The following is a 17985-nucleotide window of genomic DNA, read 5'->3' on the forward strand; positions in this document are numbered from 1 at the left end:
GGAGGCTTCACTTCCGCTTTATCCGGATACTCATCATCCGTCCGTCGCCCCAGACTATATGACGGGAGCATTTGCAAATCGCAGGAGTCAACTGTCTGGCCACACAAGACTATAGTGTAGGGGGCAGGTGCTCATAAGATATGATCTTCTGATGGTGGTATGAGTAGGGGGCAGGTGGTCATAATATGTTCTTCTGAAGGTCGCCTGATGCCAGCCCCTGGTCCCCACCGTAGCAATGATGGATTGATGGATTGACTGAAATGTCCAAAATAGTGATGTCAGGTTGAAAGTGGTTATAAATGTGCAGTGTTGTACCCGGACGTGTTCAGTGAACGATTGTTCATGAACACGTTCATATTTTAATAATAATAATAATAGTTACCTTCTCCTCCCGCGAGGGAAATTCAGATATTTGCAGCCCAACCCAGCTGCTTTTTTCAGCTTAACCAAGCTGAACCCAGTGCTGCCCACAAGGAGCGCGAGGGGGAGGGGAGCAGTGATAGCTGGAGCGGGGAATCGTAACTGCGACCTCTGGGGCCTCCGGAGTCCTAGGTATGGACACTAACCACTCAGCCATCACTGCTCTTTTGCAGTGGATAATAATTTTGGGCGAACGTGAACTGAACGTTCTTCTTTTCCGCTTGATGAACGATATTTTCTAACGCGTTCATTCTGACGTCCATGAACGGCGCTCGTCGGCTCTTTCGTGCGGGTCTGTCCTCGCATCTTTCTTTTCATTCACATGCCCCAATATCACCCAGCTGCAGCCTCGCAAACCTCGTGAAAGTTGATATGTGAGCGCCGCGGTGCTGTCTGCCTGGGTGCTTCTCACATCAAGTGCTGTGTGTCAGTGTGTGAGTCTCCGCCTCGTTACGTCTCGCAAGTAAAGCCTGTCTATACTTTGTCGTATGACGTGTGTTGCATGCCGAAAATAGCTGATCTGCAAGCTCATCCACGAGACAATGTGAGCTTGTAGATCAGCTATTTTAACCAATGCGGAAACATGCAGATGCTTCACAATCTAGGACGACTGGGCACTAGTGGGCATCTACATATTGTGGGCACTTCAATGTTAAGTTGGATGAAATAATTGCTGTATGTGGTTCTATATGGGCTGTGTCAATAATTTTGACAAATAATAGCTTGCAGCAATGAATAAAAAAAATACATTTGAATAGCCAAACGTATAAAAAATATTATGGTTAAAAAAAGAACGAAAAATAACTAAGTTAGTTCATTTTGGGGAACCATGAACCATGTAGAATTATGAACTATGGAATGAACTAGTTCATTTTAGAAGTTTTGAACTTGAACTTGAACTAGTTCATTTTGAAAGTGAACTTTCCCAACACTGTAAATGTGCATATAGCTTGTAGGCATTATACATGTTTAATATGGTGAAAGGAATATCCGCACTCTCTCTCTCTCTCTCTCTCTCTCTCTCTCTCTCGTTTCTTATGAACTTTCTTTAAATATGTAAGCACAGCAGCAGTAGTCTATCAAGAGAAACGGACGCGCTATTCATTATACATATTTAACTCATTAAGAGTGGGAAAGCATCTACTGTATGTCATGTAACAACTTAAACAATTATTTAAAAAAATAAATCTTATTTGGCTATTCAAAAATAGCAGATATACAAGCTTGTAGATCTGCTATTTTTCGTGAAAATGTGTGCAAATCTTTGAATATACATTATTTTAAAGCAAACATTTTTAACTCAAATTTGCTTATGGGTATATTCGCAGAACAAAATATTTTGAGATGGGGGGTCCGCGGTCAAATACATTTAATTCTAGTGGTCCTTGACATTAAAAACGGTGAGCACCACAGATAAAGAAATAAACGTTTTTCAGAAAACAATTAGGATTTAAAGGACATTTTTTGGTATTTTTTCAGTTCTTAATTGGTTAAACGGTATTAACAAGAGCCTGTGACTAAAATAATAACTAAGTTGGATGCATTGGAACAGCGGTTACTTTTCCTGACAGGTTTGGACACGCGTGGTTTCTGCCTGACAGCAACGCTATCCAGGGGCGTCACACCAAATTCTGGGCCCTGGGTACAAGGATTCACTGCGGGCCCCCCATGAATGTTAACTATTGAAAAATAGCAGATATACAAGCTCACAGCGCGGCACAGAGTGCCGCGCTGCGAGCTTGTAGATCTGCTATTTTTGAAAAATTGTGAAAATGTGTGCAAGAAACCCATGTTTCCATGTCAGTGATGCTCAAACTTTTTCATGTGAAGGACCCCCAAAATGATATGAATTTGCAATTTGGCCACGGACCCCCATCTCAAAATATTTAGTTCCAGGGACCCCCCCCCCCCGGAAGCAAAATTTGAGTTACAAATGTTCGCTTAAAAAATACATATTCAAAGATTTGCACACATTTTCACGACTTTTCAAAAAATAGCAGATCTACAAGCTTGCAGCACGGCACTCGGTGCCGCGCTGTGAGCTTGTATATCTGCTATTTTTCAATAGCTAAAGTTACTAGGGCCCCTCCACCTTGGGCCCTAGTAACTCAGTCCCACTTTCCTACCCCTTGTGACGCCCCTGACGCTATCACTCACCGACGCAGACGTTCCTAATTGGCCGGGGAGCTGCACAACTTGCCTCTTAGGTGAAATTTAATTAAGGAGAAAATCCTTTAAATCTTGTGATTAAAATCTGGTGAAAGAGGTACAGTAGTAGCTGCTTCAGGTGCTTAACGCTTTTAAAAAATATTTAGTTTAGTTTTTTTCCTATCATCGCTGTAAGGGAGGAAACTTTGTATATTGAAAATGGTTACTTTTCAGGAAATGGGGCAGGGGGGGAGAACCTGTTTCAATGGATACACTGCAGTTATTACCAGTAAGACTTCCTAAATCGGGAGATAAGCGACCGTCAGGTCGCATGTAAAAATCGGCCTGATGGTGGCGCTAAATGGGACAGATCCATGTTGATGACATGACTGTATACATACTGTGTACTGCTTTGCGTGATTTTAGGGCAAAATCTGTAGGAGCCAAAAATGTGTTTTGCAAGAATTGGCCTCATGGTGGCGCTAGAAGAGGGCCATGAGAAATGAGGGGTGGAGGAGTGTGGAGTGTGTGTGCAAAGTTTGGCATGGATCGGGGCAACGGTGGCGGAGATATGAGAAGGGGAAAAGTGTGACGTGTGACTGACTGACTGACTGACTGACTGACTGACTGACTGACTGACTTGGGGGGGGGGGAGTTCTCAGAATATGGACGATAATGTTCAAATGCTTAATATAAAAAAGCACCCCATACAGATTTGGAGGACCCCCTGTAGTAACTATGAGGACCCCCTGTTGAAGACCCCTACCCTAGTGAACCAATGCCCTAGTGAACCAAAGCTCTGGTGAACCAATGCCCTGGCCTAGTGAACCAATGCCCTATAGTGAACCAATGCCCTAGTGAACCAATACCCTTGTGAACCACTGCCCTATAGTGAACCAATGCCTTATAGTGAACCAATGCCCTATAGTGAACCAATGCCCTATAGTGAACCAATGCCCTAGTGAACCAATACCCTTGTGAACCAATGCCCTATAGTGAACCAATGCCTTATAGTGAACCAATGCCCTATAGTGAACCAATGCCCTATAGTGAACCAATGCCCTATAGTGAACCAATGCCCTATAGTGAACCAATGCCCTATAGTGAACCAATGCCCTATAGTGAACCAATGCCCTAGAGAACCAATGCCCTATAGTGAACCAATGCCCTAGAGAACCAATGCCCTATAGTGAACCAATGCCCTAGTGAACCAATGCCCTAGTGAACCAATGCCCTATAGTGAACCAATGCCCTATAGTGAACCAATGCCCTATAGTGAACCAATGCCTTATAGTGAACCAATGCCCTATAGTGAACCAAAGCCCTAGGGAACCAATGCCATATAGTGAACCAATGCCCTAGTGAACCAATGCCCTATAGTGAACCAATGCCCTAGTGAACCCATGCCCTAGTGAACCAATGCCCTATAGTGAACCAATGCCCTATAGTGAACCAATGCCCTAGTGAACCAATGCCCTAGGGCCTAGTGAACCAATGCCCTAGTGTACAGTATCACAGACTGTCTTGTCAGTTAACAGTATGTAATATACAGTGTATAATATATTTAGACACATCATCATCACAGCAATGATGAAGACGCATTGATATACAATACTCCTGGCGACCTTTCACTTCTATATTTAAAGAGGTGGTGCCATAGTTTGGTACTTTTTCTGTTTTTCATGTGTCTAGGAGGTTGACAGTACTTCATTAGACCACCTGGTGTGGTTTTTATGAGCAATTATGTATTCTCTTGGTATTTGTTTGTTTTCTCTTGGAGGCTGCCACCTTGTGGTCAAAAGTGTCAGTTAAAAAAACACAGATATGATTACATCACAGAAACAACTCCTCCCCTAATTACCATTCACCCAACACTGTGGGGTGTGGCTAACTTCAGCTGGGTCACCACCCACCATGACATCCATGCATACTTAAGGTGCCTCCACACCGAAAATACTACAGGAAACTTGTTCAAACTGTTCACAGACTGCAAAGAACAGCAAAGAACTGCAAAAAACTAAGCACATTGAATTTTCCAGCCGACTGTATGCCGACTGTAATTACTGTACAGTTTTGCGCATGCGCACTGTGTTGCCATATCGGCTTGTTACAAGCGACTTTGATCCTGTTTTCCTATAATGTTGCTAGTTGTGGGTTACTTTTGTTTGGGCATGTTTCTGAATTGTAGTTGCTTATTTGGCCTTGCTTTCAACATTCTTTTAGAAAATAGCTAATGTAATAGAGCTCAATAGGTGAAACTGGATGCTTCTTTAGGCCTTGTTTTCATAGACCTGGTCGCTTGTTTAACTCACAGAATCTGGCAACCGGGGAGCAGAAGCGGAGATGCTTCCTGTCCGGTGTTTACTTCTCCTCACACCAAAACAACACACATCACTATTACTAGCGTTGCCTTGGAGTTGATTAGTATAGGAAATTGAGGGTTGAGATTGTGAATATGCTATTTAGTTAAAATGTGCAACAGGAAAATGTCTCTGGCTTATTTAGGCTTGGTTTTGCTGCAGCAGTAGCAAACTAATGGTCCATTACAACTCGCTACAATTCACCGACGTCCAGGGGCGACTCTACAAAACTGAGCAAGTCCAGTCTTCCAGTTTTCCGCCGATACTGGTCGATAGCGTTCCCGACCCGCTGCCGAAAACCTACCGATGAGCTCCCATTCGGCAACAGACGCTTTCCGCCGCTATCCGCCGCCGATTCGGCCACGAATCTGTTTGGTTAAAAGTGGCCTTTAATGAACTGGGGGCGTAGCCACATAAAACCCCAATTTTAATTCTTTCTGTATACTTTTGGGAAAAAAAATCTTCCTCCTAGTATAATCATAATACCTGATAATCATGTTTTAGAGGGGGGAAAATCATGGCATAGCTCAGGGGTAGAGAAACTGGTATTAGAGCACGAAGGGTATAAATCCCGAAGGGTTCCCAGTTCGAATCCGGGCTCCCCCTGAGTTAATGTCGAAGGGTCCCTGGGCAAGACTCTGAACCCCTAATTGCTCCCGGTGAGCTGGTTGGTGCCTTGCATGGCTTCCTCCGCCACCGGTGTATGAATGTGTGTGTGAATGGGTGAATGTAATGCACAATCTATGTAAAGCGCTTTGGATTAAAAGCGCTATATAAATGCACCATTTACCATTTACCATTTATGGCACCACCTCTTTAAAAACCTGAGCCCTGTAGATCGGCAATTCTTTGCTGCTTTGTAGGGCATTAAAAAAGGGCGGAAATATGGAGATACAAGGTTTCTGTGCGACAGCATCAAGGCATCGACTCAATCCGCATTCCTAAGTCAATAATTCGATGAGCGGGTCATCGCTCAATAGGAGACTCTGTACTCTTTGAGGCTCTGCCGGTCATCAAATTATTGGCTTAGGAATGAGACAAAAACAAAACCGATCTCCATGAATTGTAGGCTTCATGGGGGTTGGGGGGGTGAACTCCTTTAACCCGCGTCCTTGTGGAACCCACCAGGGATGTGAGCTCATCCCTCCATTGCCTTGAAAACACAACTCTCTTTTAGATATCCATCCAGAGAACACAGGCAAAGTAGATACGACGAACGGTCAGTGGTGTAAAGTAACTAAATGCATTTACTCAAGTACTGTACTAAAATTTTACTTTACTGGAGTATTTCCATTTTTCCATACGTTTTGTTTCTACCCCACTACATCTCAGAGGCAGATATTGTACTTTTATTCCACTATTTATTCCACTTTTATTCCACTACAATAAAGACTTTAGATACGAGTTACTTTGTAGATTTTGATTATTATTACAAAACATACATCAACCACTTCAGTCCTATATTTAAATAGCCGATCTACAATCTTGTACATCTGCTATTTATAAAAGCTTTTTATACATTTTATCAATTTGAAAACTTTGTTTAATGAGACATTCTGCATAATGAGTACTTTCTACTTTTGGTACTTTAAGTATATTCTGACACCAATACCTTTGTACTTTTACTCGAGTGCATTTTCTATTCCAGACTTGTAACAGAGTATTTCTACATTGCAATATTGATACTTACTTAAGTAAAACATTTGGGTACTTTTTCCACCACTGTGAATGATTCTCTTGCCCCATTCTGTTTCTTATCTGCAAAACACAGGCCACATTGTGTCTATAGTTAATACTGCTGTCCACCAGACCGTATCGACATTAATATCAGTTGAGGTCACGGTACCAATAGGCCTATCATCGATATTAGAAAGGGAAATGTGTCTCGAGGTCTGCTTGGCAGAACATTTTATGAAAGCGAGCACTTTTATTATCATCCGCTCAATAGCTAGGGACGAGGGAGATGAAAGGCAATAGCTCAGGAGCAACGAAGCAGAACTTTGGCTTTTAATTCCACAAATTAATCAGGATTATCTAATTACGGTTCTTCATTTGCTATTGTTTATATTCGAACCAGGATGCTACAGGATACTGTAACAGTTACGTCTCAATTTGCCATTATTGCAACAAGGTCCCAAAGGCTTTACCAGACTTTTTCTTTTTTTATTTACCCATTAAGACCTGGCTGGAATGCATTATTACTTTAACCCCCATGTTGAAAATATTATGTATCAGCCAGGGACCCCCGAGAATGAAAGAATTTTGCGATCTTTCAAGAAGAGCAGATCTACAAGCTTGCAGCGTGCTGTGAGCTTGTATATCTGCTATTTTTTAATAGTTAAAGCATAAAATAATGGTTAAAGTGGTTCCGGGTTAACTTCTCTTCTATTTCATGGCCTGCAACATGCGGCTCTTTTATTGTTCTTGTAAAACGTTGTTCTGATTTGTGTGTCGATAACACTTTTGGTCAGTGGGACTGTCTGTTTGTGTAGTAGTTTGTAGTGCCACCCTTCTGCCAAAATGTCTCCTTGTTATGAGAGGTACACAGCTGTTGCTAGCCTGTTCTTGGCAGGGCTCCGTGGATGCCCACGTCAGTCCGTCTCTCTGTCAGTCCATGTGTCTATCCAAGACACACGCACACACACACGCACACACACACACACACACACACACACACACACACACACACACACACACACACACACACACACACACACACAATCTAGAGCAGTGTTTCTCAAACCTTTTTGTCAAGGAGGAAAAGATACACCAGGAACCCCGATATGAGATGTTTAACGACTCTAGCTGTGATTCCCACGTATTTTAATTTCAAGGACCCCCCCCAGCTTGACATGCATTATAGGCTACGGACCCCCATTTAATGGTATAGACCCCATTTATATTGTAAAATCTCTGCTAATTTAACTCAGATTGTACAAACCCGTTAGGGCAGGGGTCTTCAACGTTTTCAGGCCAAGGACACCTTAGTTGAGAGAGAGATGAAGCAGGGACCCCCACAACCTGTTAATTCTATATAGTTTCATCTTTTGACAGCACAATCATCAGTGTAGCCTATTTTGGATTCTTGAACCGTCAATACTTAATAAACTTGACCTTTCACTCTGTACTTAGTCTGCTCTTTTTCCCCTAAACCAAAGCTATTTGCCGAAAATTGCCGATCTACTATCTACGAGCTCACAACGCCTCGTGCTGCGAGGCGTTGTGAGCTTGTAGGTCTGCTATTTTTGGCTAAAGTTCTCAGAATATGGACACTATATGGGTTCAAGTGGTTAATATAGGAGGAGGAAAAAAGTTTCTATCACACAAAGATTTGGAGGACCCTCTGTAGTAACTCTGAGGAACCCCTAGGGGTCCCAGACCCCTGCGTAGGGTACATTTACTCCTGAGTTGGCTCCTCTAATGCCCTGTATCTGTAACGTTCACTGCTGTGCTGTCTCTGGTGCCTGGGTTCCCCCTGTGGGATCAACAGAGCTATCTATGTATCTTGCTGCTGCGCTGCTTGTTGTGCTGCCTCATGATGTTTTAGTACTCTCACCGTCTACCCAGCATGCACCTGGGGTCCTTGTTCCTTAGGGGGTTTTGCTATTTCAGTCATTTGGCAGATTTATTTATTACATTTATTTTTAACAGGGAATGATTCGAGCAGGCACGTGCACGCATAGACATCAAATGGGGGCTTGAGCCCCTGCCCTTTTATTCGTTTGTTAAAAAAGTGCCCTCTCCAGACCACGAAAGCAGTCTTTACTATTGTGAAAGAAATGCAAAATACCCTTTCTATGCCATACCTGAAGGCAGCATTCACGAGAATTGCCTTGTCCAAACTCTCCTGAACTTGAATGCAGCATCTTATGTTGAATGAATTGCCCTCTCTGTGTAGAAATCCATGCCATTACACCACATCTTCAGTATTGACTTGATTATACATAGTTCAGTGTGGTATCAAGTACCGAAAAATAGCCCACCTCCATGCACAGATATTTTCACCAAAAGAAATCTCAGCCCCTGCCTCTCTTACATTCTCTGCATGTTCCTGGATTCGAGACAGAGCCTTGATGCCAAAATCTGTATACTGTACACTCATAGATATGTATGCTAAATATTTCAATCCAAGAGTTATGTACTGCATTAAAATTGGCTAATGTAGGCCCAAATATGTCGTCATGGCATCAAAATGCAGACAAATCAGTCAGCTCCATGTATGGAGCTCTAGAATTACCATAACATCGAGTTTGGGTTGATATCCGTGACCGTGACCGACCCTGTAGTGTCTGAAATGTGTGGCAGGTTTCAAAAGGAATTAGTTTACAGGCCCCACATTCAGCTAAAACAGGCGGACATTAAGCAAAAATCAAACCTCGGTTCGAAGTGAAGCGGTGAACCTTTTATTCTATGTGTTCTAGAGCTTAAGAATTCTGAATTCTGAATGAATGAATGATTTTATCTGGAGGGCCGAATTGTCATGTGAAGCTTGACCAATCCTCAAAGTATGGTCTCATTGGACATTTTTAATCATCCAATCATCAGACCGGGACGGACACTACACACATATTCTGGACATACGGGACAGATAAAACCTGTTCATTCTGGACTGAAATGACCATATATGGACATGGGGGGACACACATGGGACACACATTTACGGACAGATAAAACCTGTTCATTCTGGACTGAAATGACCATATATGGACATGGGGGGACACACATGGGACAAACATTTACGGACAGATAAAACCTGTTCATTCTGGACTGAAATGACCATATATGGACATGGGGGACACACATTTACGGACAGATAAAACCTGTTCATTCTGGACTGAAATGACCATATATGGACATGGGGGACACACAAAGCCACTCCTTGGAAGCGGCTTTCACCGCTTAAAGAATAGCAGATCGAAAAGCTCACAAAGCCTCAGACTTCATTTCGTAGTACACATACAGTGCATTATCACTTAGTAGTATTGTTTAGTAGTATGCATACATTATCATTTATTGTATCTAGATAGTTAATAAAGCGCACAAAGGCATGTCAAGGGCCCAGTACGTTCATTATGCACGAACCCGCCATCAAGTATATCGTCACTGTCGGGCGGAAACCTTGTATCTCCAAGTTTCAGATTCGTAAAATTCTTCGCAAAGCAAAGCCCTGCTTCATCATACAAGGCTGTCAAACACAAAAGTAGTGAAAACAGCAGATCTACAAGCACACAACGCCTCGCGGTGCGAGGCGTTGTGTGCTTGTAGATCGTCTGTTTTCACTAGTTTAAATCATTTTTAAAATGATAAATGCAAAACGAACGGTTTTGGACATACAGGGTTTTCACCCGACGACAACGTTATGATCGTCTTTTTCCACTTCACAAACCTCCCATCACATTTGTAGGTTGCAGATATCCCATTTAAATAACATTTACATCTTATTAAGCGTTCCATTGAAGTGTGGATAATGGAATCAGATGTGGACGATTGACCCTGTTTACGACCCTCTGAGTCTAGGGGTGAGGGACGACGCAACACAACATCGGTGGTGTGATGCAGAGTTGTAAGCTTTTCCTACGTCTGGCTTTGTGTGCAGGGCCCTATGTATGAGTGTCCGTATGAGCAGGCATGTGCACACATATACTGTACATCAAAGGGGGCTTGAGCCCCTGCCTTTTTATCCATCTGTAAAAAGTGCCCTCTCCAGACCATGAATGCAGTTTTCACCACAGTATGGTGAAATAAATGCAAATGCATGCCATATGAAGGCAGCATTCAAGAGAATTGCCTTGTCCAAACTCTCCTGAACTTGAATGCAGCATCTTATGTTGAAAGAACTGCCCTCTCTGTGTAGAAATCCATGCCGTTACACCACATCTCCAGACAGTATTCACTTGAATGCTTTTCAGTTCAGGATCAAGTAACGAAAATAGCCGACCTCCAAGCTCTCCACGCGTCGCAGCGTGATCCGTTGTGAGCTTGGAGGTCTGCTATTTTCAATATTTCCAGCAAAAGGCCCTATTAGAAATGTCAGCCCCTGCCTCTCTAGCATTCTTTGCACGTCCCTGCGTATGAGCACGGAACTCCATGTATGGAGATAACTGATGTCACGGACAGAACAGCCCATACAAGGAGATATGCACGTGTGACATGTTTGATAGCATGCGTGTGATATTTTGTGTGCTGAACCGTCTCTAAACATCAATATATCTGGTGCAAGAAAGCAGTGAAGGCCATTAACAGTTCGTTGGAAAATAGTGCAACGATGAACAGTGCTGAGCAGGTGCCAAAACAAAGAGACCCCCCCCTCTCCCAAAAAAAAGACAAAAACAACACTTACCTGTCAACACAAACCCGAAGCTATTTATTTATCTGTCCGTCTGCTAAACTGAAAACAAGAAAAAAAAACTAACTGCCCTACACTTTTACACGATCCGAATTTTATTACAACGTTTCGGTCGTTCAGGCCTTCATATCAGGGATCGATGAAGGTCCTTTTCTCCATTTATCAACGTCACTGTTCCGACACACCTGTCCTTGTAGGCGTGCATAAGGACTTCTCCTATAACCACTTGACAGTCTCTCAATAAACAATTAGTTTTAGTTTCAAGGCAGCATCGAGTCTAGTTTAGTTTTAGTTTACACAGACAGCCGGTCGAGCCGGAGAATCCGGGCCAACTCTTAAGCCTCTATCAGAGGCCAGGGTGAAGAGCTATTCACTCCTCCGCGGTCTAGTTATCACCTAAAAATACATAACAAAGCCTAGGTGAATAGCTCTTCACCCTGGACTCTGATAGAGGCTTTATGCAGGCGAGGGTACTGCTGATTGGACAGTGTGGGAACCAATCGACAGAGGCATGGAGCAGACAAGCACATGAAGACAGATGCTCCGATCGTGTCCATGGCTCCTGCACTCTAAGATCTTTGCATAAATAGACACACACGCATAACATAACGTGGTACCAGGCAGATCCTTACAACAACGTCCCCCCCTGGAGGTCACAACTTGAAAGGGGATCAGAAGGAGATGACAATGTTTTGGCAACACAGAGGAGAACGCGCCCAGATCTGAGCAACAGCCTGCCATCTATAGTTGTGTGTGATGTGGTCCAAACAAAGATGGGCCGTCATGTTTTTTGACACACGCACACGCACACACTCTTTCTCTTTCTCTCTCTCCCCATCTCCTTATCCCCTATGCCATACATGGGCAATACCGGAATACTGATATATTATTGATTTCAGCTGTTACAATTCCAAACATGACCTGGTTTATTTCCTTCAGTCTATATTAGTAGCTTAATGACTAGTATAGTAGTATTAAAATGTATTTTTTTATGTTCAATGTATTTGTGTTCAAGTCCATCAAGTTAACATGAGTATATAATTAAATGTGTTTGAAATTAAATCAAAATGTTACATTTCAGGATTCCAATTAAAAAATAACAAAAAATTATTCAGGATTCCAATTCAAAAGGAGCCAAAAATAGCCGAGGCTTCTTTTGTATGAGATACTAGAATGACAAAGTAGGACGTAGCAATATGCTATGTGGCCCTCTGGAGTGAAGGTGGACATAGTGGCCCTCACCATCATCAAAGTTGCCCACCCCTGCCCTATGCATTCATCTCTCTCTCTCTCTCTCTCTCTCTCGCTCTCGCTCTCGCTCTCGCTCTCGCTCTCTCTCTCTCTCTCTCTCCCACACACTGATTGAGTTCTGGTCTAGCAACAACAGAAGTCGTTGCCCAACAATGGCCATTTGCACTGAGATCGGGGATATCGGACATTGTTGCCGGGGGTGGTTGCTTTGCAAATGTTCAGTCCACATATAGGCATATACTGTATCTGTGCGCAAGCCACACACTTGAACTTTTATAGTATATAAGTCACTATACTGTAAGTAGGCATGTTAACATTAGAATGAAATTGATTGACTGACTGATTGACTGATTGTATATGGTGATAAAAAGAAAAAAGCATTCAAGTATATACAGTATTGCCGACGATAAAAACACAAGAAAAGCCCTGAGGAATATTTTCCATCTTGCTCCTCTATACACATAAAAACAGCTAACATAAAATGTACAGTATAAGGAAAAAACAACAACAATATACAGAAAAAATATATACAGAACAAATACAATTAGAAGCAGAGCAGCAGCAGCAGCATTACAGTTCACTGTCAAACAGTCTGTCTACACACAATAACACAGTGACAATGCGTGGTGTATATTGGTGCATCAGCTGTCCAGCAAGCTGTCTGCCTGTGGAAAGACACTGTCAGTGTTCCGGAAACAATACTTTTTTGGGGGGGGGACGTGAGTAGCAGGAACAGAACAGAACAGAGCGGCGCAGGTGGCTATTGTACTTAATGATGTTTTGGCTTTCCTTTTTTTTGCAGCGAGTGGATTAAACGTTCAGAAGTCTTGGCAGTTCTGTGCCAGTGATTGTCGCTGCTGTCTTTGCTCTTTGCAGGTGGTTTGTAGCGGTCTGCGGCCCTGAGCGGTCAGGCTGCCAGCTTGCACACGGACCACCATCTGACCACTTATGTGTGAAATGAAAACAAATATATCATCACTGTCGGGCAGAAACCTTGTTTCTCCAAGTTTCTTTTTTATTCATTGTAAATTAAAGTACTATCATACAAAAGTGTCGCACAAAAGTGGTGAAGATACAGTACCAGATCTGCAAGCATGCATTCATTGCTCAGCGAGTATACACTCCGTTGAGTTCAGTTTTATTTTTGAATATTGGAAACATGGCATAAAAAGTGATATACAGTATATGAATCGCCAGTGCGTTACATGCTGCTACTGCAGCATTGCTTATTTCTTCTGTCAGTCTAGCTGTAAACAATTTTGCTAGATGAGTCAGTTGGCCCTGACGTTCCATCCCTCAGGCTGAAGGCACTGGCTGCATGGTCTAAATGTTGAACTGTGGCTAGAATATATGAATGACATAATGAACACGTTTGCAATTCCGGATAGCAGTTATAACCAAAACATAATAAGGATCCAACATTTTATCATTGGCCAAAGGCTCCGCGTCCACCAAAGCATTTTTTTCCTAGCCGAGAATGCAAGGCGCTATCCTAAAAACACTTACAAATGCCCAGAGTAGTTGAACACTCTGCGAGCCAATAACCAGTAAGACTCCCTAATCGGGAGATAAGCCACCGACAGGTCGGCAACCTCATGGTGGCGCTAGAAGAGGGTCATGGAGGTTGTGGTTTGCCAGCCAAGGAGTGTGTGTGCAAAGTTTGGCATGTATTGGGGCAACGTGTCGACATCATTGTGGCGCTAGAAGAGGGGCATGTGAGAAATCAGGGGCAGGGGTTGTGGTTTGCCAGCCAAGGATTGTGTGTGCAAAATATGGCATGGATTGGGGCAACTGTGGCAGAGATAAGAGTAGGGTCAAAAGTTTGACTTGACGGACATAATGACTGACTGACTGACAGCCGGTGGAGCTTTTCCGGTGAAGTAACTTGCGACCCGACGGTCGCAATAACATTCTAAATGTGAACACGCAGGGCAGAATAGACGCTCAGCAACTCGTCAAGCTGCTGCCGGTTACTTCCATTGAAAACAATTGAAAGCACACAACTGCACTCTTTCATTCAAATAGAACCCTAAAAAATATATATAAAAAAAGAATGACCCGGAATAAAGTCAATGGTTTAGTACAGTAGGACAGTTTTGTTGTCTAAAATGTAGACTCTAAATGACTGGTGAAACATGAATGTGTTTATTTTGCATCTGGTTGTGACAGGAAGGGCAATACCTTTGCTACTGTATGTTTCTAACATGGAAATTTTGGTTTTGGTCAGTCACTCAATCAATCAATCAATCAATCAATCAATCAATCAATCAACCAACCAACCAACCAACCAAACAAACAAACAAACAAATAAACAGACAGACAGACAGACATGCAACACACATTCATTCAATGTTTATTTAGCCCAGGGCATGGCATTGAGTGGCATGGCATTTTTCCTCCCCTGCTGTATATGTTTTCTGTCAGCGCTTGCCATAAACAAGGATACTAAATCAGTCAGTTATAGCCTGGCCCCGGTGTGCTCTATACCCTCCCTGAGGCAGAGAGGCACTGCTAGCCCTCCTTAAATTACCACTAAGGGATCTCTGTTGACTCTCTTGTTTACTCTGCTTGCCACCGGTGTCATGACAGTGTTAATGGTCTGCTCTCTCCCACTCTTTCTCTGTGTCCCTCTGGGCTGTGAAACACTGTACGCCACATGAATGGCCATTCTGATAACAGTGTAATTACGAAGTCATATTTACATCGTATTTGCTATTTCGACATGGTACAGTATGTGCCATTAGTAGCCTATACTTTGATTCTGATATGTTTTGTAATTGGCTTTATGCTGAATAAAAAAACAACTAAATGGCAAATACATAGGTTAGGTAGTCGTGCATCAATCGTACCAAAACACATACAGTAAGTTGACAGGCAGTGAATGACTACCTGATTTTTGAAGCGGTGAAAGCCGCTTCCAAGGAGTGGCTTTGTGTGTCCCCCATGTCCATATATGGTCATTTCAGTCCAGAATGAACAGGTTTTATCTGTCTGTAAATGTGTGTGTCCCCATGGTCATATATGGTCATTTCAGTCCAGAATGAACAGTTTTTTTTTTATCTGTCCGTAAATGTGTGTTCCATGTGTGTCCCCTCATGTCCATATATGGTCATTTCAGTCCAGAATGAACAGGTTTTATCTGTCTCGTACGTCCAGAATATGTGTGTAGACTACACAAAGTATGTCCAATGAGACCATACTTTGAGGATTGGTCAAGCTTCACATGACAATTCGGCCCTCCAGATAAAATCATTCATCATTCAGAATTCAGAATTCTTAAGCTCTAGAACACATAGAATAAATGTTCACCGCTTCACTTCAAACCGAGGTTTGATTTTTATTATTAATAAATATTAATACAAGGAGATGTGCACGTGTATAGTGTTTGATACCATGCGAAGTGAGAACCGCTCACTTCGCACTGGTGCGATTTCTTCTCCATTGTGCAAATAGTGGTTTTCACTGTTTACAATGAAAAGGTTTTTCTTCATTATGCAGATGGTGGTTTTCACTGTTTACAGTGAAAGGGTTTTTCTCCAATATGAATATGCTGGTGACTGAAACTCTTGTCACATTCTTTACACTGAAAAGGTTTTTTCTCCTGTGTGGATACGCTGGTGTCTCTTTAGGTGACATATCTGACTGAAACTCTTGTCACAGTCTTTACAGTGTAAAGGTTTTTCTCCAGTGTGGATACGCTGGTGAATCATCAGTTCATCTGACCGTCTAAAAGCCTTGTCACACTGTTTACAATAAAAAGGTTTTTCTCCAGTGTGGATACGCTGGTCCTAACATACTGAAACTCTTGTCAAACTCTTTACAGTGAAAAGGTTTTTCTCCTGTCTGGATACGCTGGTGGATCTTCAGTTCACGTGACCGACTAAAAGCCCTTTCACACTGTTTACAATAGAAGGGTTTTTCTCCGGTGTGGATACGTTGGTGAATCTTCAGGTTACTTAACTGACTGAAACTCTTGTCACACTATTTACAGTGAAAAGGTTTTTCTCCAGTGTGGATACGCTGGTCCTAACACACTGAAACTCTTGTCACACTCTTTACAGTGAAAAGGTTTTTCTCCTGTGTGGATACACTGGTGGATCTTCAGTTCACGTGACCGACTAAAAGTCCTTTCACACTGTTTACAATAGAAGGGTTTTTCTCCGGTGTGGATACGCTGGTGAATCTTCAGGTTACTTAACTGACTGCAACTCTTGTCACAGTCTTTACAGTGAAAAGGTTTTTCTGCTGTGTGGATACGCTGGTGACTCTTCAGTTCACCTGACTGTCTAAAAGTCTTTTCACACTGTATACAATAGAAAGGTTTTTCTCCAGTGTGGATTGGCAGTTGCCTCTTCTGGACACCTAACTTACTGGAACTCTTGTCACATTGTTTACAGATGTGAGTTTTCTTCCCTGTATAAGTCAGCTGACTTATACTCCCTGTATAAGTCAGCTTTTGTGTCTTTACTTCTCCTGGTTGAGTTAAAGCCTTGATAAACTTTTGATGACTGTAAGATTTTGGTTCATCTTTGTCTCCTTGTTCCTGGCTGTTTACAATTCTGGTGATTGCCTTGACAACACCGATGAGCGCAGGCTCCCGCCCCTCTATATTTGGGCTGGAGTGACGTCATCAAAGACATCCACGTAGATGCCATGCCGTTATTAGACCCAGTTCATTTATTTTTATTAGACCCAGTTTATTTATTTTTTCATTTAGTAGTTAATGTGGTTGCTATAGGCATCCCACTATTGTATTCGGCCCGAGACTTTTTTGCCAGAAAGTGAACCTGTGTTTTCTAAACTTTTTGAGTGATGTTATCCGGGTTGTAAGGCTATACGCAACAGAAAAGTGAAGCTTTTGGTCATGCTTCACTTGTCATAAAAATATATATACAGTAGATCTCATGTATGGGCATAAAAGGGACAAGGACAGAATTCATTTGCAAATATGACTCGCGTTGCGGCAAGCCGGCAACCACCTGGTTATCATGAGACTGACACAATAATTATGTCCATGTATGGGCATTCCCAGATATGGGCTTAATATTGATGAAATCAGGGATCTCCTTATATGAGCATATAAAATGGAGCATGACAGACAGACGTTAAACAATGACATCACTGACTGACATCACTACAGTGCCCAGCTTTGAGATGATGTCACAGACTGGCCTGGACACAGAACACCATATATGGGCATAAAAGAGAGCCAGACAGACAGTTGGAAACAAACGGCTATTGGACAACTGGACATCAATGGTGACTATTCTGCCCAACAGGCACCGGTCTGGGTTCTCCAACATTACTTCTGAGACTCCTATATTCAATCCCATACTGTGCACCCCCCCGGGCACAGGCCTAATTCTATAAAGTTGATTTAAGTGTGTCTGGACCAAATATGGACTCTCCCATATTGCCGTGTCAGAACTTCATGCTGTACTGATGTCACAGACTAGCCTA

General features: G+C 42.6%; 1 protein-coding gene across 1 annotated transcript in view; it reads left to right on the plus strand.

Moving 5' to 3' along the window:
- The window catches only part of alk (ALK receptor tyrosine kinase), a gene marked incomplete at both ends in the record, with an annotated part of 854498 nt that overhangs the window by 462239 nt on the left and 374274 nt on the right, over positions 1 to 17985 (plus strand). The gene's annotated exons all lie outside the window — the stretch shown is intronic.

This window comes from Nannobrachium achirus, assembly GCF_963921795.1.
Source record: "Nannobrachium achirus genome assembly, chromosome: 20".
Classification (NCBI taxonomy): Eukaryota; Metazoa; Chordata; class Actinopteri; order Myctophiformes; family Myctophidae; genus Nannobrachium; species Nannobrachium achirus.